Raw genomic sequence first — 21,511 nt, 5'->3', positions numbered from 1 at the left:
TACAGCACGTGGCATCCTCCGAGCCAAACCTTCCAGACACTGCCGCGCAGATAAGTGTTCCCGCCTCCTGGGGCCTCTCCTCTCTGCAAGTCTGGAGCATATTGCCCCAAGCTGTGCTTCCCTTGTGACACCTCCCATCTATGAACCATTGCCATGTGCTTAAGGGGCAGGATGGGAGCTCCATACTGGCCTGAGGCTCTGCCTTTCTGGGAGTGGGGCCAGGGCTGGGCATGGAGCTTCAGGCTGGACAAAGGTGGACACCCACTGCCCCACTCAGTGGCCTCCTAGAGGACCCAGTGAGTGTCCTCGCAGAGAAGGACTGGACCTGGGGGAGGGACATCCTGATGGAATGAGAGAATAATAGGATACTGGGCTTCTGGGGGTCTCAGGGAGGGAGAAGCCTAGTGCAGATGGGACCTCAGAAAACCTGAGTTCTTTCCTGTTGCTTTGTTCCCACCGGGGCCCCAGGAGGCAGCAGCTGCTGAGCCTGAAGGAAGGGAGGTGGTTGGGGCAGATGGCACCTGCCCCTTGGCTGGGGGTTTCAAGGGACTGAGCAGGTGAGGACTGGCAGCAGGGAGAGGGGAGGAGGCAGGCCCTGGGACTTGGAAGTGGAGAAAGCTCAGAGCAGCCCAGGTCTGGCCTGGGCCACTGACGTTCAGTCATGTGACTCTGCCGCTCACCACCCATCACAGAGAGGACAGTCAGTGGCAGGTGAGGGGGCAACAATCATACACCCCCAGAAGCATCTCAGCCACTGTGGCCACTGCAGGGAGGGCTTTAACCCTCTAAGGATCTGGAGCTGTGCACTCTTAGTGAAGTGAGAGCCTTAAAGAGAAAGGAACAGAGCCCAGTGTGTTGCTCTTTGGAAGGAAGCTGGGCACTCATGGTTCCAACAGCTCGGAGCCCCAACCTCTATGACTGGCAGCTGGCAGTGGGTGACAGGTGTCTCAGCCTTGGGACCTCAGCCAAGCCACACCAAGGAGCCTCCAGCCAGGCTTAGCACCCTAATTACCCCTTCCTGTCTTTTTCCATCCCCTAGCCCCTGCTCAGGCTCCGTGCCTGTCATCTAGACTTTACCCCCTCTCCAAGAGGCTGCCCCCTGCAAGTTATCCTTCTGACATGAAGAACCAGTAGCACTCCAGCCCGCAATGGCTCCCCAGGGCTCAGGCAGCCAGGTTCAGGTTCCTCGGCCTGGCATTCAGTGGCCCTCCTTAGTTCAGTCTCCTAGACCCTTCCTTCCAACATTTCTTTCAGAATGTGAGGTGCCAATCATGGTCCCCCAGTCAGCATGAGATGCTTCACGCCCCCTCACACATGCTCTTCTACTGGCCAGGGATGCCTGGGACCTGTCTCTTGGCTCTGAATCACTTTGTGGCCATCAAACTTCAGCTCCAGTGCCACATCTTCCACAAAGCCTTCCTGATCCCTGGAGTCAAACTGCTCCCCACCTCAGATGCTCTGTGAACTGTGCCCCGTGATATTTTCTGCCTTGAGTCAGGGCTCCCTACTACTCTGCCACTCCTTCCAGCCTGTGAGTGCCCTGTAGGCACAGATAGTCAGCACCTCTGCCCACATCTGGATGGAGCACACAACAGACCCCCAGGAAATCTGTGCTAGCTGGCCATCCTCTAATGCTCAGGCCCCTGCCGCCCTCACCCTGGAGTCCCATGCGTCTGGGCCTTGGAAGCTCAGAAAGAGAGCAAAGAATGCATTATATATAAATCTGCTGGGCCCTTGGGTGGAAAAGGTCTGGGAACTGGGAATCAGGTGGGGTTCCCTGATTTTGGAGAGGCAATTTTTTGATCTCCTGAACTTCAGAACTTAAGTTAAAAGGTCCAAAATAAGAAATGCTGCTTAAACGGTATAAATGTAAATGGTAAGGTCAAAACTCCACACAATGCAAAGGTGGGTGGCAGGGGGGTTTCTCCACCAAATCCATTGCTGAGGTTCATAGAAATGAGAATAAATCGTTACATTGTACCACGTTAGAGAGCACACGGTACTTCAGCACACCTCCAGAGGGGCTCAATGGATGAACAGATGGACAGATGAAAGAGTGATCGGCCCACAAACTGTGAAGTCCAAACTGTGACCATCCCCATTCCGTCGATGCAGAATTTGAGACAGAGAAACAACCAACTAACCTGCCCAAAGACAAGCAGCTACTGCTCGACTGAACTCGAGTTTCTGGGTTCCTGGGCTATGGTAACATCGACCTGTCACATGGTGTTCATTTGTTCAACACCAGGGATGGGAAGTGTCTTCCAGGCACCATGCTAGGGACTGAGGCTGCAAGAAAACGCCAGCCCACACTGTGGGCTGGCATTTTTCCTGTTTAATTGGTTGATCTGGAGTCAATCCCACTCTTGAAATAGCCCATCCCAACCTCTTCTGGGTTATTTCTGGGCCACCTCTCTTATAGACCCCGATTTGGTTCATATGTTTCTCCCACTCGGTGGCAAACCCTTGAGGACTGATTGTCGAATTCCTTTGAAGGTTGGATAAAGCTGAGCAAGTGAGTGGAGTACCCAACCGAAGTCACCTTTGCTCTTCTCTGGCTCTCTGCCCACCATGCCTGCAGTCACTGGGATGAGGAACTCATGCCATGAGGGGAGGCCCAAGACACCTTGGGCACTCCTGTCCGCAAAGCCCTCCTCACCCCTCTCATGCCAAGACAGCCACCCACTGGGAGGGGAGTCGCATTCACAAGGGTGTCCAGGAGCAAGAGAAGAAAGGCAAAGTGGAGGAGAGAGGCCTTAATAGCTACCACTAGGTGCACTGTATTTTCTAGTTTATAAGATTCATCTAGCCCATTCTTCCACCCACTTCTCATGTCCACACTGGGAGGCAGAATTCTTCCCTAACCGTATTCTCCAAAAGCGCAAGAGTCTGATAATTTTGCAGGCAGTCTGTCAACATGGTAAGTAAGCTACAGCAAGGAGAGGTTAGAAGAAAACTGTATAAAAACAAGACTTTGAGGCCCAAGGGGAAGAGAGTCAAAGGCCAGGTCCACGCACTCAGTCCCCAGACAAGGAGGGCCTGCCTCCAGCCCTGCTCACCCCTCCTGGTGGGTGCCATCATCAGACACGGGTTGTAGTTAAAGATGGAAGGTCTGAACACTGAGCTGCCCCAAAGTCCTTGGCTCTGACCTCAGTGCAGCCCCAGAGGGAGGGCTGGGGGAGCTGGTCTCTCCAAGGCTGACTGGGGTCTGAGCCAGATGAGAGCACAAGCCTGCCCGGATTGTCTAAAACAGAAACATGCCTTCCCAGGAGGCCCCACTATTTGATACTGGCCTGGAGGTTCTGTGCCACCTATTCAGGCCGCCCCTACAGGGGACTAGCTCTGAGACGCATTCCCCGGGACTAGGCCTTGACTGACCTGGCTGGAGACTCAGACATTAGCAGAAGACCAACTGGTGGCCCAGAATATTCACTTCCGCCTGATTAGGCAGACAGGAGGAGGGGACAGGGGTCTGGCCTTCTGCCTAATCCAGGCTTCTCTTTACTTTCAGCCAGACAAGCTGCAAGGTACAGGACAGCACCCCACAGGGCTACATTACTCACTGAAAAGAGGGAACCCTTTACCCCAAAAGAAGGCATTCTTCTGGAAAAGCTGTGCAAATGGTCCTGCTAGAGACAGGAGGATGAAACCACAGGGCCGGGGGGGCTTCTCCTAGGGAAGATGAGGCTGCCAGGCTCAGCCCACCAGCCCAACTACCCTCCAAGCTTCCCTTAGTGAGTGTGCTTGGGAAATTGACACACCCACTCACAGACCAACACAGCTGATCCTCCTGCCAGAACCCTTGGGTTCTGGTGGGCCCAATGAGGCCTCTTCTCCAAGGGACATCTGTGGCCAGAGCAAAGTGTATGAGTGGGGTAGAGGGGTAGAGGGGCACACCTGAGGGAAGCCTCCCCCTTTTCCTCTCTCTAGCACTTGGAACAATCAGGCTGGGGCTTGCTGCAGACAGAGCAGGACAAGCCCCCTGTTCCCTCCTCTCTCTCACTCCATGTACCCCATCAGAGAAAAGAAAAGCCCCCAACTGTATCCAAACTATGGGGTCCCAACCTGGGACAGACAGCTCAAGTGCTCCCATAACCTGAAGTACTTTGTTCCAGCAACAAAAAGGATGATGACATCTAATGTTAGAAAAGTACAGTGGAGTTCTGAGTCTGTCCATCTTGGGAACAGCTGGGGAAGGGTGAGTGTGGGAAGCAGCTGGATTATTCCAGAGGAGGGATGTGGGGGCTGGAAACCTTATATCTAGCTTTCGCACTGCTCAGAGAAGAGACAGAGGTCCACTCTCCGCCCCTGCCGCCCCAAGGGAGAGCAAGCACCGAGCAGGCATCATTCGCGGGCATAGATGCTCACCAAAACAGACTACTGGTGAGGTTACCCTGAGGCAGGGGACCCACGGAGGCTTCTCGGGGTAAAAGAAAAACGCAATTAGCAGTCTTCAGTCTTAAGTCTCCATCCACACCTAGGAAAATGCAAAGCTCTACTTGGGATAATTTTCCGGACAAAATACATACGTTTCACTTTTGCCTCTGCCTCTGTTCAAGTTCACCAAGAGACGGAGAAAATCCTCCGCTGACCGGAAGCCTAGGTTGGTTGCAGAACGAGAGGGAGTTGCTTCTGGGTAAACGACTCCTCCTGGGAGAGGCGGTGCGTACCCCAAATCCCGGCCTCGCCCCTTTCAGAGCCCAGATCTGCGACTTCGTCCGGAGAAACGACGGTCTCTCAGGATTCCAGGAGGGGAACGCGAATTCGTAAACTGCCTTGCGCACCGCCGCCGCATCCCGCTCGTACCGACGCGCTCCCCACACGCGCGCACCCTGCCGCTTCCCTGGCCCCGCTGGGCGCCCCCGCAAGCCCGCCCCGAAGCCGGAGCAGGTGTAGCCCCGCCGCGCTCCCGGCGACGTCTGCACAAACTTGTTTGCAGGCGGCCGGGGAAAAGCCTGCCCACCGCCTGCCGCCCGCGCGTGGGTCCCGACTGAGGCACCGGGGAGACTGGACTTACCCGGCGGTCACGGCCGGCTGGGGCGCCCGCTCCGGGGGCCACCCGCCCGCCTCTCCCGGGCGCCGAGTCCGCAGCCCCGCAGTGCCTGGAGCCCGGGCGCCCCCGGCACCCGCACGACTCGTAGCCCGCGGTCAGCGGCCCAAAGTGCCCGGGCAAAGGGCGCCGCCCCCTGGCTGCCTGGGGCTGCGGACGTCGGGCTGAGCGCAGCAGCCGAGCAAGCGGGCGCCGAGCGGGGCGGCGAGCTAGCGGGCGCCCGGCTCTGCACATGCTCACTCGCGCGGCCCGGGGACAGCGGCCGGCCGCCGCCGGGTCCTAGAGGCGTCCGCTCACAACGCCGGCCGCCCGGCGTGGGGGAGGGGTCGCGGCGGGGTGCGTGGGGGCCCACACCCTGCCCAGGGCGGCCTCACAAGCCCACCCCGAGCACAGACGCCGGCACCCGCTCGCGCGCTCTCTCTCTCTTTCTCTCTCTCTCACACACACACACACACACGCACGCACGCACGACCATCACCTCGCTAAATACATACCCCAGACAAATGCTTTGGAGCTCACACCCTGACACACATACAGAAACACACTGGACACTGCCACGCAGAGGATCTGGCCACCGCACTCACTCAGACACAAACACACAGAATCAGACGCACACTGTCGGATACAACACACTGACTCATTGCTTCACAGACACACTGACACCCTCTCTCTCTCACACACACACACACACATAGGGCTCTGTCCTACTCACTCAAAAACAACCTGGGACAGTGTGACAGGCACACACACAGTTTGTAGCACTCTAATAGCAACACACAGTCAGATGCACACTGGACCACTGTCCCATGCAGAGCTAGACACTGACATCCACATGTTTACGTGCACGCGCACACACACACACACACACACACACTGCTGAGACAGTCACACACAGAATTACCACCCCACAGAGAAATACACTGACACCATCTCTCACGCCTACACACTCAGGGCTCTGGCATCAGCTATGACACTGCCCCACACTGACACACAGTGACAGACCCATGCTTGATACAGTCACTCACAGAAGCAGTGCCACATCCCGGAGTCCACTAACAGGCACACTCTTGTATAGAGAGTCACACTGGGTGTTGACCCTCAGGCACACACGTATGCGCGCGTGCACACACACACACACACAAAGGCGGACAGGTGCTGATACAGAGACATAGGTACACAAACACACTGCTGTCCACAATCCCCCTCTTTAAATAAGGGCTGGATTCAACCTTAAGGATTCCCCCCACTACCACTGTCCCTGCTACTCAAAAGTCTCCAAACCGCAGTGCTACCCCTGCCCCACCAGGCATGTCAGTGCATCAGTGGGCCCTGTGCTCACCGGGGGCTAGCTGCTGATAAGCACCAGGAATCTGAGTACCAGCAGAGGCTGCAGGAGCAGAAGGCTGTGCGGTGTGGCTCTAACCCCGTCTTCCTGAAAGGGAGTTTCATGCCTCCCACTCCCGCTAGGGGCAGAGCTGTTTGGCAAGGATCAGAGGAGCCGCTTTCAACAGGTGCAGGGCCGGCAAGGAAAGAATTAGCCTGGGAACCAGTCGGATCCCCACTTTGGGTCAGCCCAGTGGCTCCGGGAGGGAAAAAGTTCTCACAGCTAGTCAGGCAAAGCCCCAGAATTAGGGGTTCTGGAGCCCTCGGGGGGAAATGAGAGACACATCCTGTGCTGCAGCAGGTATTCCTGGCTCACAGCAAAGCCCCATACACGCCTCGCCTCCTATAGAATGTGGTTGTTTGTGTTGTTACTAATATCAACAAAAATAACTCACTGTCCAATTTAACAGGGCACTCCGATTTTCCAAGCCCTCCCCTGGACCAACTACATGATTTGGAGGGCCCAATGCAAAATGACAATGTGGTCCCTTATTCAAGAATTATTAAGAATTTTAAGAGACAAGAGCAGAACATTAAACCAAGCATGGAGCCCTTCTGAGTGCTGGGCCCTCTCCTGCACAGGTCTCATGCCACTGAAGCTGGCCTTGGCTCTCTCGTGCCCATTGTCTCACCTAAAACTCACAATGAGTCTGTGGGTGCCTTCATGTGAGCATGTTACAGATGAAGCTCCAAGACCCAAAGGTGGATGAATGTCCAAGGCTCGCTGCAAGTAGAACCCAGGGGAACTTATGCGCAGCTCCTCTGGGAGGTCAGCGGTGGCTGCCATCAGGAAGGAGAGATGCCTCAAGTAAAGAGAAGAAAAGGCTGTTGGGCATCTGTGCCATCTCTGTGCCTGATGCCACACTGCACCTATTTGCAAAGCTCTCTGGGAAAGACACACACAGTCTCTGTGGTGGAGACAGGCAGCACGTGCTGACTCTGGGTGGAGATGTTGAGAGAGGAGGCAGGTAAAAGAATCCTGGACATAGTTGAGAAGGGCTTGGGATATGCAGCTCAGGCCACCTTTAGGGTGCTCAAGTGGCAGGACTATTTCCAGGTTAGGACAGAGCCCTCCTCTGTAACCACGGTGACAGATAAGAGAGTATGAGCCCACCTTGACTTTGGCTTGATAACAGAGCCACTCCCAACCCAGTTCAACTCTCTGCCTTGCAGAGGAGATAGGAGCGAGTGCTTTACTCAGCAGTAACTGGCATGTGACCCGCATAGAAGCCCGTGATATTAGGATATCTTCCAGGATATGAACGGAGATGGTATGCAAGTGCCTGTGAGCAATGAGAGCTGTAAGGCGGAGAGTTGTCAGGGGCCATTCCAGACAAGGGAGGCATCCTGGTGGGTGGCAAGGAAACAAGAAACACATGGGAAATATAGTTGCCAGGAACTTGACATAATTGCTGCAAGGTCAGGGGTGGTTGGAGAGTAGGGTGGACTGTGACTGACCACCTGAGCCCTCACTTGGATCATTGAAACCAATAGACATAGCAGGGATACAGACCAAACCTGAGCCACCCCACCATTCTCCCTCCATTGGCTAGCCACCTAGTCACCAGCCTTTGGAAATAGTCATTCAATAAGGTATGAATCATCCATCCCACATTTCTGCATTGTGTTGACAAAGGAAGCTGAGTAGTCACAGGCATCAGGATGACGAGCCCAGGCAGGGGGTTCAATCCCAGCTTCATTCCCCTCTCACCTTGAGCAAGTCATAATCTCTCTGAGCCTCAACATCTTCTGCAAATTAGTGGAAATGCACCCGTTATTGGGCTCTTGTGAAGATCAAAGAAAATACCTGATGAGTACCTAGCACCCTCTCTGCTACAGAAAAGGCATAGAATGCATTTTAGTAAATACTACGTGAAGAACTTTCTGCCAGAGCAATCCAGAAATGCTGCATGTGCAATGCTCTCTTGATCTACCAGGCTTGTAGTGCTTTTTCATCCCCCAAATGCCACATCCCCAAAGAGGCCTGCCCCAATGTTCCAGCTAAGCACCCACCTAGCCATCTGGTTCCCAGGCTGCATAAAATGCATTACTCCAACATGACCTTGTGCGTTTATTTGTTTATTGTCTCTGTGCTCCTCTCTGAGTCCCATGGCCATCCCCCAATGTAGAATTTCAGCACCCCCAAAGCCAGGGAACTTTCTTTCTCATTCAGAACTTGTCTTTAGTGTCCAGCTTAATTCTTGGCACATAGGCATGTTCACAAAATATTTATTAAATAATTCATTGATTTTTAAAAATGCAGTGTGTCCAGCTTGACACATTTCTAATGAACCCAAGTGGGTTCCCGGTGGTCAACATGTTTCTTCCCAAGAACTGAGAGGCTGCTCCCTCTTGCTCAGGTCACAGTTGATCCTTTTTTACGCTCCGCCATCTTCCAACTGTCCATTGGATTCTACTGGCCACCAGGGAAGCACAGAGGAGTGTGGATGGCTCCCTGCACTGTGTCCCCCTGCCACAGACCTGTGTGGTGACCATGGTGGGGAAAATGGAAGTTCCTATGGCCAGGATCCTTACCTGACCCTAAACTATGATGTAATTGGTCTACTGCGAGGCTAATGCTTCCACACCCATTAGCAATGAGGTATTATTGACTGAGTCACTATATAAAGAGCTCCGTCAAGTGCTCTGGGTGGAAGCAGAGACAGAGGACAATTAAAGACCTGCAGACTGCTGGGTGCACATGTGACTCTAGTGCTTTACCTGCACTGGGAGAATGAAGCCCAGCAATAAACCCTTTTACCCCAAGAATGGTCCGTTGTCATTTTTCAGTCTCACCAAATCCATAGTGAATTTTCCCAGGGCTGAAACCCTCAGGCAAGACACTGCCAACACCCAGGGCACCTGCACCCAGAGTCCTCCTCCTTTGACACGTAACTCATGACTGCTGCCCCATTAATACCCTGGACCACAGGAAGACCTGGCTTGCCCATCCCAGAGTAGCCTTGAAGGTTGCTCTTTGCTCCTGCAGAGCAGAGCATCATCCTTGGAGAGAGCACCGTTCAGAGAACGGTGGCAACATTTCAGGAGGAGGGGCACGCAGTCTCTTCCTTCTCCCTTTGCATTTTTCTGCGGTGCTGCAGGCTGTTTGGTGCCCCCTCTGGGCACTCAGACTGGAGGCTGGGTTCAGCACTTTGCTGGGCTGCTTATTCACATGTCTCTCCGGTGAGTGCCGCAGCAACTCAAATATGCCTCTGTAAAGATGCCAGAGACACAGACGGTAATCATACCCCCTGCCGAGCTGTGCCTGCAGACACCAGAGGGAGGATGAGCAGGGGATGGCAGGAATCTGTACCTGCCCAAGAAGGGAGGAGTTTCCTGAGGACTGGTCTGGTCTGGGAGCAGCTGGACTTCCAAGCATGGGCCAGAGTGCCCTGAAAGTTTCAGGGATGTAGAGGCAGAGAGAGCACTGGGCTTAGAATGAGGAGGCAGCCTGAGTCCCTTTCCCAGTTAAACCTGAATAGGCTGTGTGGCTTCATGCAAAACTTACCTTTCTGTGCCCTGGTTTGCCTTTCTGTAAAATGGGCAGGTTGTCTAGTTGCTAGTGAAGGATCTTTCTTTAAGGGAGGTGGGAAAATGAATGAGGGTCTTTAGGGATCAGTTCTGCTTCTCTAGTCGGGCAAATTACATCACTTCTCTCAGATGTAGTTTTTTAATCTGAAAAAAGGGGAAAGTACTCCAGTGCATGGTTCTTGGCAAGGGTATATATATATATATTCAATAACACACAGTGGTGAGTTTTCCAACTGGTGGTAGTTATGATGATAACTCTAACTGGCCCTGGCATGGGGGGTCTCATGTAGCAGGTGCTAGTATGAGGTTTGTTAGATTGGTTTTATAACAGCCTGACCTCAACACCTCCTCCCAGCAAAGGGCGGTACCTAGGCAGGGAGCTGAGGAACAAAAAGCCTTGAAGGACCCTTGCCAGGTGCAGAAGATGGTTGGGTTAGATGCAGAACTTAGGGATCAGTCGTTTGCTGGGAGGTGTAAGGGTGCTGGGTGGCAAGGAGGCCCTGGTGCAAGAGGCTGGCAGAGTGGCCCCACCCCCAGTTGCTCCTGCTGGCCTAGTGTGCATCAGTGAGCACACTTACGTGCTTAGCAGAGGGAGCACCACTTCTTTGTTCCATTTTTATGAACTTCCCTGTAAGTCACTCATCAAAGGCCTTGAACTTGAAAGTCACCTTCTTAGTTAAGTGCACCTCCAGCTTATACCACTGTTCAAAGAAGAGGTGGGTTCATTTTAATAAACTTCTTATTTTGAAATAATTTTAGGTTTACAGAAAGGTTGCAAAGATAGCAGAGAGTGCTCAGGCCCCCACCCCTTCTCTCTGTTTTCCCACTACTAACACCTTACACTGTCAGGGCACCTTTGTCAAAACCAAGACACCCACATAGGTGCATTGCAGACTTTATTTAAATTTCACCAGTTTTCCCATTAATGTCCTCTTTCTGTTCCAGGATCCAGCCTAGGGCACACATGGCATCTAGCTGCAGTGTCTCCCAGTCTTTTCTGGTCTGTTGACAGTTTCTATTCTTTCTTTACCTTTTGTGACCGTGACAGCCTTGAGAAGTACTGGCCAGATATGCTGTAGGATGTCCAGGGGGTTCATTTCAAACTAGTTGTCTCAGACGAGGGTTTTTTGAAGCTTGGCGCAGTGTGACTATTGATGCCATCTCTCAGCACATAAGGGTCATTGGCCAAGCTCCATTCCAAGAAAACTAGTCAGTGTCCTGAGAAAAGGAAAAGAAAAGGAGAGGCTTCCATGAAAGAAATTCCAGCAGAATAGGGGCTGGCAGATGGCTAGTGGCTGAAATAAAACTCTAGAGAAAACATGGTGTCAAGTTTCAAATACACCACTGACAACTCCTGGAAGCACATCTCCATGCAGGGCAGAAGCAGGGCTGCCCATTTCTCAGACCCTCCTCATCCCAGGTGTCCTGGGCTCACAGGAAGGATCTCTGTGGAGGAAGGGTGCCCTCCACGCCCTCACGTCCAGCCCTGCTCCTTCTGCCTTCCGGTGTGGTTCCCAGGTTCATCCATGTACACAGCCTGCCACGTCCCCTCACCTCAACCAGATAGAAAAGACCACACCAATGGCAGTGGGCACAAGCAAGCCTCCATAAACATCTTGGTATGGAAAAGTTTTTAATAAAGAGAAGCACTTTTGTTCTTTTCGATCTCTTTTCTCTCCCTCCCCTCTGAGGGTTTCAACTGCAGCACCTTAAACACAGCTGGGTGGCTCTTTTGCGCCTAGGAGTGAAGTGGCCATCTGGAGACCATGAGGCGACAAGCCAACCTTCTAAGGAGGACAGAGCAGAAGAGAGGAGAAGCCTGGGGTCTCAGTGGTACCCCTGAGCTGTGGTGCCAATGGAGGACATCTCCATCTGGACACATGTCAGAAATATAAGATTATATATACATTTTTATATGTATATATTTCATGTGGTTTATATATACATACTGTGTGGTTTCTCTCTTCCAAAGTGTGAGGCCTGCATATTCAGTACAGGATCAGCAAAATCCTAATAAATGTCTGCCGCCAAGTGAGTGGAACACTTTAAAAGTCATGCTTCCATATTTTTGAGTCTTCTGCCCACTGGTAGGTTGGGTGTACCAGCAAGCCAAGGAGTGGGAAGGAGGCGACAGTGCTGGGGTGGTGCAGATGGGCATAAGGGGTGTGGATAGACAGATGGGAGGTGATGAGCAGAAAGGTTTGAATGCATAGAGTGTAAGCACCATGAGAGCATGTTTATTGTTGTTACCCCATCACCTAGAACAGACTCTGGCATGCAGTAGCCATTAAATGTCTGTTGATTGAATTAATGACTGTTTGGGTTGATAATTAAGAAGGGGGCAGTGTGAATGGGTGGGTGGATTAGGAGGTAAATAGTCATGGATTGATGGATTTGTGAGTGAATGAAGGGGTGAATATTAGTTCTTTGTTACTGCATAAGAAATGACTACCATCTTAGCAGCTGAAAACAGCTGATGTTTCTGTACATCAGAATTCTGAGCACAGCTTGACTGGGTTTTCTGCTCAGGGTCTCATCAGGCTATAATCAAGGTGTCAGCTGGGCTGTGTTTTCATCTGGAGGCTCCACTGGGGAAGAATCTGCTTCCACCTTCATTTGGATTGTTGGCAGAATTCATTTCCTTGCAGCTGAATGATTGAGGGCCCCAGTTTCTTACCAGCTGTTGACTGGGGGATGCCTTCAGTTCCTAGAGGTCACCACAGCTCCCTGTAACAGGGCAGCTTGCTCCTCCAAGGCCACAGGAGAATCTCTCTCTCCAGTTGGCTAAGACAGTCTTATATAATGTAATTATCACAGGAGTGACATCCCATCATCTTTGCCAGATTCTGTTGGTTGGAAGCAGCCACAGGTTCTACTGGCACCCAAGGTTGGGGCAGGGATCACAGACAGATGAACTAATTCGGGGCCACCTTTGGGTGTGTAAGACAAAGGGCTTAAAGGTCCACACCAGGCTTTGAAGAAATGCTAGCCTGACACTGCCAGCAACATGAGGGTCTGGAGCCCACCTGCTTCTGGAGTGCAGCTCAAGGCAGTGGTGTTCCCACTTGCACATCTTGGGTGCCTACTTCACAGGTGTGAGCAGAACATATAAGGATGTCACCATACCCAAGAAGGTGACAGGAGGCATGTCCCCACACTTCAGCCTGCCTCACCTTTGAGCCCCAAGCAGCACTGAGTGTCTAGCCTGCTCAGAATGCCATCAGCTGCTCTGCCAGGCATCTGGAGTCAGCCCCAAGCACAGCCTTCCTGGTGCCCCCATGCTCCATCCAGCCGCATTGGGCTCTATAGCGATTCTGCCTGAGTGTGTTCACATGCCAGTCCACCCACAGGCCAAGCACCTCTCCACCCTGCCTCCTCCATCTGCCTGTCCTTCCCACCTCTACCCCTAGGAGAAGACCCCTCCAGCTTTATGGAAAATGCCAAGATACCCACAGCTTCCCTCTGCCCTCCTCCTAGATGGAGTCTGACTCCTCCACCTTCCTGGGCTCAACCCCTCTCCCAGGAGAATCCCATTCCTCGGAGAGACCCAACTCCCCCACCTCTTCTGCCCAGTCACTTCTGTCTCAGGCTCTCCCTCCTCTCCCCCTGCCCTCCATGGCCAGGGGAGCCCTCCCGACCCTGCCCTGCCCAGGTTGCCACCCACCCCTCTCCATCCTCCTTTCCAAGTGCTCCTGTTGCCTCCATATCTGCCGCATCCTGCTGATCCTGGCAGCGGGGCTCTCACCTACTCCAACCACTTGCCAGAGGAGCTCCCCCAAATTCTAGCAACACCCTCCTGACTGCCAAGTCTGGGGTGCCTCTCCATTGCTGCGCTCCCCCCTCTGATGGTGCTGTTCCCTGATGATGCAGCCCAGCGAGGCTGCAGTTCCCCCTTTGTCTCCCCTCGGTCCTCTCCAGCTCATTCTCCCTCTTCTCCATAGGCTCCTCTTCTCCTGCTCACACCTTCAACAAAGGTTGTCCTGAAAGTTCTGTCCTCAGACCTCTCTGCTCCTTCTCCTCCCGTAGAGCCCACCGTTGCTCCCCTGAGACATCCATCTTCAGTCCCAGCACGCTGCCCTACATCTCTGCACGGATGGCCCACCGGCAGCCGAGCAGTCATCCCCCACCAGGCACCATCCCCCTTGCCCACCTCCAGAGCTTCTTCTGCCCCTGGTCTCCCTCCCTTGGTTAATTGTACCTCTCCATCCTGCCTCCTCCATCTGCCTGTCCTTCCCACCCCTACCCAGGGAGTTGAACTAGAAACCTGGGCATCAGCTCAGGATTTCTGTCTCTCTCGCCCCACTCTGTTCTCATTGCCATCTTTCGCCTATTCCACATTCGTAAATCCCATTTGAGTGGCTGTCCTGTGCTTGCCTGGCCAGACCCACTGCACAGCCCTACCCATCCCACCCAGCCCCTGGCCCGAATGACCACGGCTGTGATCATGGCCCATGTTCCCACTGCCTACAGGGTCAGCTCAGACTCAGCGGCCAGCATCCACAGCCTTTCACTGCCTATCCCATCTTCAGCTAGTTCCCCTGCAGCTTTGTCATCTCCCCAGTCAGCCTCTGAAATTTGCATGCTCTGCTCCTTCTGCCTGGAACATACCTCTCTTTGCTACCTGCCACCAAAGGTTTCCATTTTTCAGGTGCAGGGACTCCTGTCTGAAGTCTTCCCAGGTTCCACATCTGAATCTAATCTCTCCACCTGCCACAGTGCTCTCACAGTCATGTGCTAGGGCTAAAAGCCAGAGGGGACATAGTAGTAGGGGCCAGTGTAGTAGGAAGACAGAGAGAGAGAGAGAGAGAGAGAGAGAGAGAGAGAGAGAGTGTGTATGTGTATGTGCATGCATGTGTGTGCGTGTGTGTGGTGTAGAATTGTTTAGAGCTTTACTGCCCCAGAAAGTATTTATGTCATCACCCAGCTGCCCCCAGCTGAGCATGGCAGAAGGTGCTGTCACGTAGGAAGAATCCATGGTTTGCCGGGTCCTATGCTAGGAATTTTACATATGTTGCTTTCTGTAATCCTCCCCACAACCCTTCATAATATGTACTGCTTTAGTCCCACTTTACAGATGAGAAAACTGAGGCTCAGAGGAGTGAAGTGACTAAGCTCAAAACACACAACTAGAAAGTGAGAAAGCAGGGTGGAGCTCAGGTCTGTTTGGTTCAGTGGGCCCCATTCCTATGCTCTAACCTTGTCACCCGCCTGAGGGGGCACACACAGACAGCTGCTCCTTCTCTATCCAGAGAAGCTCTGGCCTCCTTCCTCTGCAAGGTTGTCTCACGGACAACACGTGTGTGCTTGTCTTCCTTCTCAGAATATGAAGGAATGTCATGGAAAGGCTGATGATGAATGGTCACTAACAGAGAATGTGGCCAATGTCACTGCCCGAGCCCAGGGAATTGGAGAAGGAGAGCTGCTATTCCCTGGGAGGTCCTTGAGCTGGATGGAGGGGTCCCCTGGGAAGAGGGAGAGAAAGGAGCTGCTGGAGAAAGGAATGTCCAGCCCTGTCTGGCGTGTGCCCCAGCGCCCGATGCCCAGCATGTGGGCCACGCTTGGGAGAAAGCAGTTCTGTAACAGGACATGCAGAGGAGTGAAGGGCAATGTGGATGAGCAACGTGTTCATCCTTGTTTCTTCCGGTCCCTTCTGTTCCCCATGGGGAATCGCGGCAGGGAGAGGTGATAAGGAGGAGAGGAAAGGTAGTGGATCAAGGAACTCACCAGTCTCTGGGAGCTCAGCACAACAGCCTGGCTGGCACTTGTTAATCATGGCACTGTGTGTCCTTGGGCAAGGCCCTCCACCTCTCGGAGCCCCAGTTTTCTAATCTGAAAGATGGGATAATGAGAATGAAAGGAGGTAAGGCCTGCAGGTCCTCAACCCTTTGCCTCACCCCTACATACATGTTTTCTCTTCTTTTTCTTCGATGTGCTACTACAATTTGCAGTTAGTTTCTGCTTGGATATCGATTGGGTCAATGTCTGCCTCTAACACTAGACTGAAACACACAGGCAGGGGCCATGCTAAATAAAATTCATGAAAATTGGTTACCCAGAACTTAGGAGAGTGCCTGCCGTGGGGAAGGGGTCCTCAGTAAAGATACTCTCAGTGAGTGGTGAACTGGCCCCCTCTCGGGGAGTCCAGCACCCCGGGGATGGTATGAGGCAGGGGCATGTGCCTGGTATCTGGGAGGACCTGGCGGGTAGTGGGTGAGGGCTGGGAGCCAGAGGGCACCTGGGGACATGGAGGGTGTCTGCATACTTCAGGAAACCCTGACGGTTCTGCTTTCACGGTTTTGGCCATTAGGGCAATCAAGGAATATGTTCTGGAGGAAAGGGAGTAGAGGGTGAGCAGAACACTTGAAGAGGACTGCTGGGGGGAGGAGGAGAGGTCTATGCTGAGGTGAGGGGAGGATGGTGCAAGTCTGGGGCAACAAACACACCTGAAATGCTCAGGGGCAGGTCGGCAAGTGGTGGGGTGGAAGGCTGGAAGCACATGAGGAATATCTAAGGATTTGGTCTTTATCCTGGAGCCACTGAAAGTTTTTCACCAGTGGGTGGAACCAACGGTATGGGGGAGAGGACTGGCGGGTACTGACCGTGGCCACAGACCCAGGCCTGCCTGTTACCATGGCTACCAGCAGTGGGAAGAATGAAGAGGGAGCTTTTTGTTTCTATATGTATGAATTTGACCCTCAGAATCTGGGGCTGAGTTTAAGACAAAAAGCTGTGGCCACCTACTCCCTTTAGGGTCCTCAGGAGGGTCAGCAGGTTCAGCACTGTCCCAGCAAGGGGAGGCCTGGCTTGCGGGCCCAATGCACCTCCTGCTGCACCCCTACCTGCCTCCCTGTGGGATGACAGGGCTCAGGTGTGTGTCAGGCTCTCTGACCAGCCTCTCCTCAGTTCTGACCAAACTCCAGGGAAAAGGGAGCAGGGAAATGGGAAGCAACAGCAAGTGCCAAGAGGCACTAAGTTTCTGTCACCTCGATTTCCAGGCAGATGAGGCTGGCCCTGGTGAATGCAGTGCCTCAGAGCTCCCCTGTCCCCGCAGGAGCCACCTGAGACAAGCTGAGGCCTCGCCCCAAGTCTCCCCTCTGCCTCTAAGGCCCCTTGCCACCCCCATCCATCCCCTGGCCCTGCCTCCTTCCCCTCAGATCAGGCTTGGCTGGGCCCTAGATCCCTGTGTCCACCTGCAGCCCTACTCCGCACCCCCAGAACCCTCTTTTATAAAGACAGACCTGGCTCCTCCACACCCAGCATGGGCACTTTTGTACCCATCAGCAAGACTGGCTCCTTAAAAGAAACAACCTCCCTCAGTGCTTTTTAAAGATGAACTTAAAGGTTGGCTTACAATAACACCCCGCGATTCTTGGGCCAGCCTCCCAGGAATAATTAATTAGTCCATCTGTGTTCGGTTGCTCTGTCTTCTTTTATTTTTACTGATACATTGAGGGGTTTCAAGCTACTACGTCTTCCCCAAACAGTCCTGCTTTTCAAAACAATCTAGACAGCGTCCTGTTTATTTGTTGTGTGGGAAGGAATCTTTTCTGAGGGAGAAATTGGAGAAAAATACTCATCTTATTATGTGGACATTTACAATCTCTAAAATGCAGATCTGGCCAAGTTACTTATGACCTTTCAAGATCTTACAAGAAAAAGCAGGAACTCCTTTATCAACCAGGCCTGGCCAAGTGAAACCTGCCATCCACATTTTGTCAGCCCTGCTGAAGATTTGACCTTCAGCCCCTGGATTAAAATCTCTGACTTCCCCAGGCTGAATCGGGTGCCCCCAATCCCAGACACACATACAGGCATGCATACACACACACACACACTCACACACATACATGCACATATATATGCACAACACACACATGCACACCAGTGGTTTTTGTTTGTGTGTTGGCTTTAATTGTAAAATGGGGACTTGGTCTCACCACAGTGTCTTTGGGTCCTCTCGTACTGGCCTGTCCCTCTTCCACACTGTTAGCTCCTGGCCGGCCAGCCGTGAACAGTCCCAAGCCCCCAGGGAGAGATTAATGAGTTTACCAAACTGTTGAGAGGTATGGCTGGGGGACTGGCTCTGCCCCTGCTCTTCTGTAGGACTGTGGATAGGTCCCGGCCCCAGCCTGAGGCTCAGCCTCCAGGGAGAGCAATGGCAGTGGAGTGGCTGGGACGTGGCCCACGTGGCCCAGGTGGGAGCTGCACCCATGCGGGGAAGCTGGGAGGCCAGTCTATAATTCCCCGCAGCAGCTGGTGCGGCCGGCGCAGCCACCCAACTCAGCTTATTTACGATGCTTTTAACTCCAAGCGGACCCATTTCCGAACTCCTCTCCTTGATATAAATTATCTTAAAGGGCTGATTTGTATCACTGTGGTTGGACAATGCCTAACCAGAAAGCACTCCCGTTTTCAGCAATTTCAATCCAGGGAGAGCTATGGATTTTTTCTACTCTTATCGAGCACTTCAGAAAGGGGGGGTTGAAAACCTTCAATAGGTTTCATTTTTCGGGAAAGCAATTTTGACTTATTAAGCACTGTTGGCTTCAGAAATATGCTCACTAATGACTTCTATTTAAATATTTTCCTCCAGCTGAGACTTAAAAAAAAAAAAAAACTGTGTTAATGAATTCAACATTCCCTAAATGAGTATTTTTCCACCTCAGCCCCTGACCTTTCTTGGCCGGATCCTTTCAAGAAGTCAAGAGGTCCCAAAAAGGTTGTGTTAAGAAACCCCTGCTGGAATTACCTATAGAAATGATGACCTCCAGTCCCTGCTCTCAGAGCTTACACTGATCTGCTGGGTATAAGCCAAATGTAGAACCACTGGTTTCTCAGAATGTTTCATTGGCTCCCAATCCTTGCAGGAGTAAGTCCAAATCCTCTAGTCTTGTACAAAAGGCCCACCCTTCCCTCACTGGGACCACAATACCCACCATGCACCTTTCGAACCCCAGGCAGGAAACAGTGGTGGTTGCCTGGACTCCAGACCGCTTTCAAGGGCGTGTGTCCTGCACAGGCGTGCAGGGCCCCACATCCAGGAGGCCCATTTGTAAGGCTTTGTAAGGCTCTACTGTCACCATCTTGAAATTCTTAATAACTTTTGAACAAGGGGCCCCTGCATTCTCATTTTGCACCAGGCCCTTCAAATTATGTAGCTGATCATGCCAGATTCACTACACACTCCTGGCCCTCTCTACCTTTCTTTACATGAGCTGTTTCCTCTATAGGAGGCAGCAGCCTCCAGCCCAGGCCTTCCTGTTCCTTGTCCATGTGGTAGACCTTGGGGAGGCTGCAGTGGGCAGGTGAGGCAGTGCAGCCTGGTGACTGAACAGAACCAGGGTCCATGATGCAAATCTCAGCTCCATCACATCCAAGTCACATAACCTTAGTCAAGCAATGTAGTCTCTCCAAGCCTTAGTTTTCCCACCTGAGAAATGGGTTCATCACCATCCCTCCTTCTTAGGTTGCTATAAGGACTAGTTTAGAGATCATCTCAGAGCCCTAGAAGAGTGTCCAGCATGAGTGACAGTTTAACAATGTTTGTCACGGTTACTTTTCCTTCCTTACTGGGATTTAGGATTGATCTGCTTATCAAGCCTTTACTAGTTGGCCTGACTTCTTCAGCTGAAGTGAGATGTCTCCTCTGAGTTCCTGCAGCCTCCTTTTTTGTCCATAATGCTGTGCCAGTACATTGCAACTGTCTGTCATATCAGGCTAAGGACACTTTTGTTTGCAAGTGTCGGGAATGCACTCAAGCTAGCTGAGGCAAAAAGAGAGGCTGATTACAAGAATATGGGGGTGTTTCACAGACCCCCCAAGGATAAGACTGTAACAGGGCCTTCCTAAGGTCTGGAAAATGAACTTGGAAACACAGGAAGTACCCACTTTCCCCATTTTACTTCTTTTATCTGAGTGTGGGCCTCATTCCTCTCTCTCTCTCTTTCTTTCCTTTTCTCTAACCCTGTCTCTCTCTTTCTCTGTCTGTCTCTATAGGCCAGCATCCTCCTCAACCCCAGGCACAACATAGGAAAGCATTACCTCACCACCTCCGGACTTGTCCTGATGGTTCTGTGCATAGAAGGCTGGACAGCTCCTGGTTCCGTTCCAGAGTTCTGATTGGCCCCTCCAGGGTCAGGAGTTCCTCAGCGGAGCCCAAACAATAGGATGATCTTAACTCGTGGATGGCTTAATCACTGCATCTGCCTGTCTACCACTCATGTTCCCATCGGACCGTAAAGATCCCCTAAAGGACCGTGCATTTCTCATCTTTGCCTCCTCCAGTACCCGGTCCGGTGCCTGGACATTAATTGCTGAATAAAGAGATGTGAACAGTGGAGGAGGGGCTTGCATTTCTAGCCTGGATCGTTGTGCAACCTCACAGCTGTTCTGTTCCCTGCAGGAAGCAGTGAAGAAGCCTGCCTCAGAACCAAGGACTCCCCAGGCAGGCAGTTCATCTGAGGGGTGCTGGACAGCCCACTCCCAAGCCCACACATTCAGACAGGGCTTCACCTGGTACCCCAGCATGCATCCAGAGCAGCTCCTGCATACTCCTCCTGCTTGCACCTAAAACAAATCCAGGCTCAGTCTTTCTGAATATGCAGTGTGCAGCTTCAGGATTTAAGTTGATCTCTGCAGTAGGGAACCTGCTCACTCAACAGAATCTGTAGTTCCAGAATTATTAAAGGAGCAGCATTAAATTCACAAGGGTCAGAGGTCAGAAACACTGGAAACAAGGCAAACCCTTAGCAGAAACTTAGCTAATTGCTGCACTCAAACACACTGGAGGAACTGACATGCTTCTGCATTTGCTTTGGTACCAAAGTGAAGAACAGAGAACATGCTCCATGGCTGGTGACCCTGTGATTTCAGGGCACTGTTGGGGTCAAGGAGTCTCAGCACCTAAGGTGTTTCCAGAATGGGCAACCACTGACTCTTACTAACCCCTGCCGGGTGAGGATGTAAAGAGAAAAAAAGGATATGCCTGTTCCGGATTCCCCAAACTGAGCAACCCACTCACTGACTGTTCAGTTTACAGCTTTCAGAAAATGAAATGTGGGCTCCCTCTATGAATCCAGGTTCACGCACTTCCCCCTGGGTCCCCATCTCAAAGAATGGTATCAGAGGAGAATGTCCGCTCCCCTGGCCTGAGTCCCAGGTGGAAGGCTTTTCCAAAACTCTCTTCTGGTGTGTCTGTCCCTCCGTCCTCTAGGGAGTGAGCCAGTCACTGGGAGTGGTCCTGTGTCACTCTGCCCCCGCAGGGGTATGTCCTGCCCTGGTCCTTCATGTCCTTCAGCCTGGCCTGATGTAGCAATGAAAGATTTGTGGGCCTCTTTCTTTATCCTGTTTGCTCAACTTGTTCAAAGCCCAGGTGGGTAATAGGGAAGCTCTTGACTCTGGGGTGTTCAGTGGCCCCCATTTTTTCTACACATGTCAAAATTCACCTATCAAAGTCAATATGCCGCTAGGCCTGGGGCACAGCCTTTCTGCCCACACCAGAACTGTTAAAAGACAGCCACACAGCTGTCAAAAACCCATTCATCCTGA

At 52.4% G+C, this 21,511-nt stretch overlaps 1 protein-coding gene and 1 long non-coding RNA gene across 8 annotated transcripts in view; both read right to left on the bottom strand.

Annotated features, from left to right (window-relative positions):
• The window catches only part of WSCD1 (WSC domain containing 1), a 46,086-nt gene extending 39,610 nt beyond the window's left edge, over positions 1–6,476 (bottom strand). For 2 of the 6 annotated variants that reach the window (XM_037026873.2, XM_037026874.2), the window contains exons 1-2: positions 5,018–5,445; positions 4,530–4,599 (exon numbers count right to left, since the gene is read on the bottom strand). The gene's annotated coding sequence lies outside the window, so the exon portion shown is untranslated. Of the gene's footprint in view, positions 1–4,529; positions 4,993–5,017; positions 5,446–6,389 lie in introns of those variants that run through there. The other 4 variants (XM_037026872.2, XM_017680479.3, XM_017680488.3 and 1 more) reach the window with 3 other exon arrangements.
• A 4,378-nt stretch (positions 6,477–10,854) lies between these two features.
• On the bottom strand, positions 10,855–20,242 carry LOC140848748 (uncharacterized). Of its 2 annotated transcripts, none has more exons than XR_012129868.1 (3): positions 20,006–20,242; positions 15,689–15,793; positions 10,855–11,182 (listed from the first exon to the last, which is right to left on the bottom strand). It is a non-coding gene; the product is annotated as an uncharacterized lncRNA (long non-coding RNA). The 2 variants fall into 2 exon arrangements; XR_012129867.1 differs by lacking the exon at positions 20,006–20,242 and adding an exon at positions 17,316–17,507.
• Between the last annotated feature and the right edge of the window lie 1,269 nt (positions 20,243–21,511).

The sequence above is a fragment of the Manis javanica genome, chromosome 4 (assembly GCF_040802235.1).
Source record: "Manis javanica isolate MJ-LG chromosome 4, MJ_LKY, whole genome shotgun sequence".
Lineage (NCBI taxonomy): Eukaryota > Metazoa > Chordata > Mammalia > Pholidota > Manidae > Manis > Manis javanica.
This window is presented reverse-complemented; position numbering and strand designations above follow the sequence as displayed.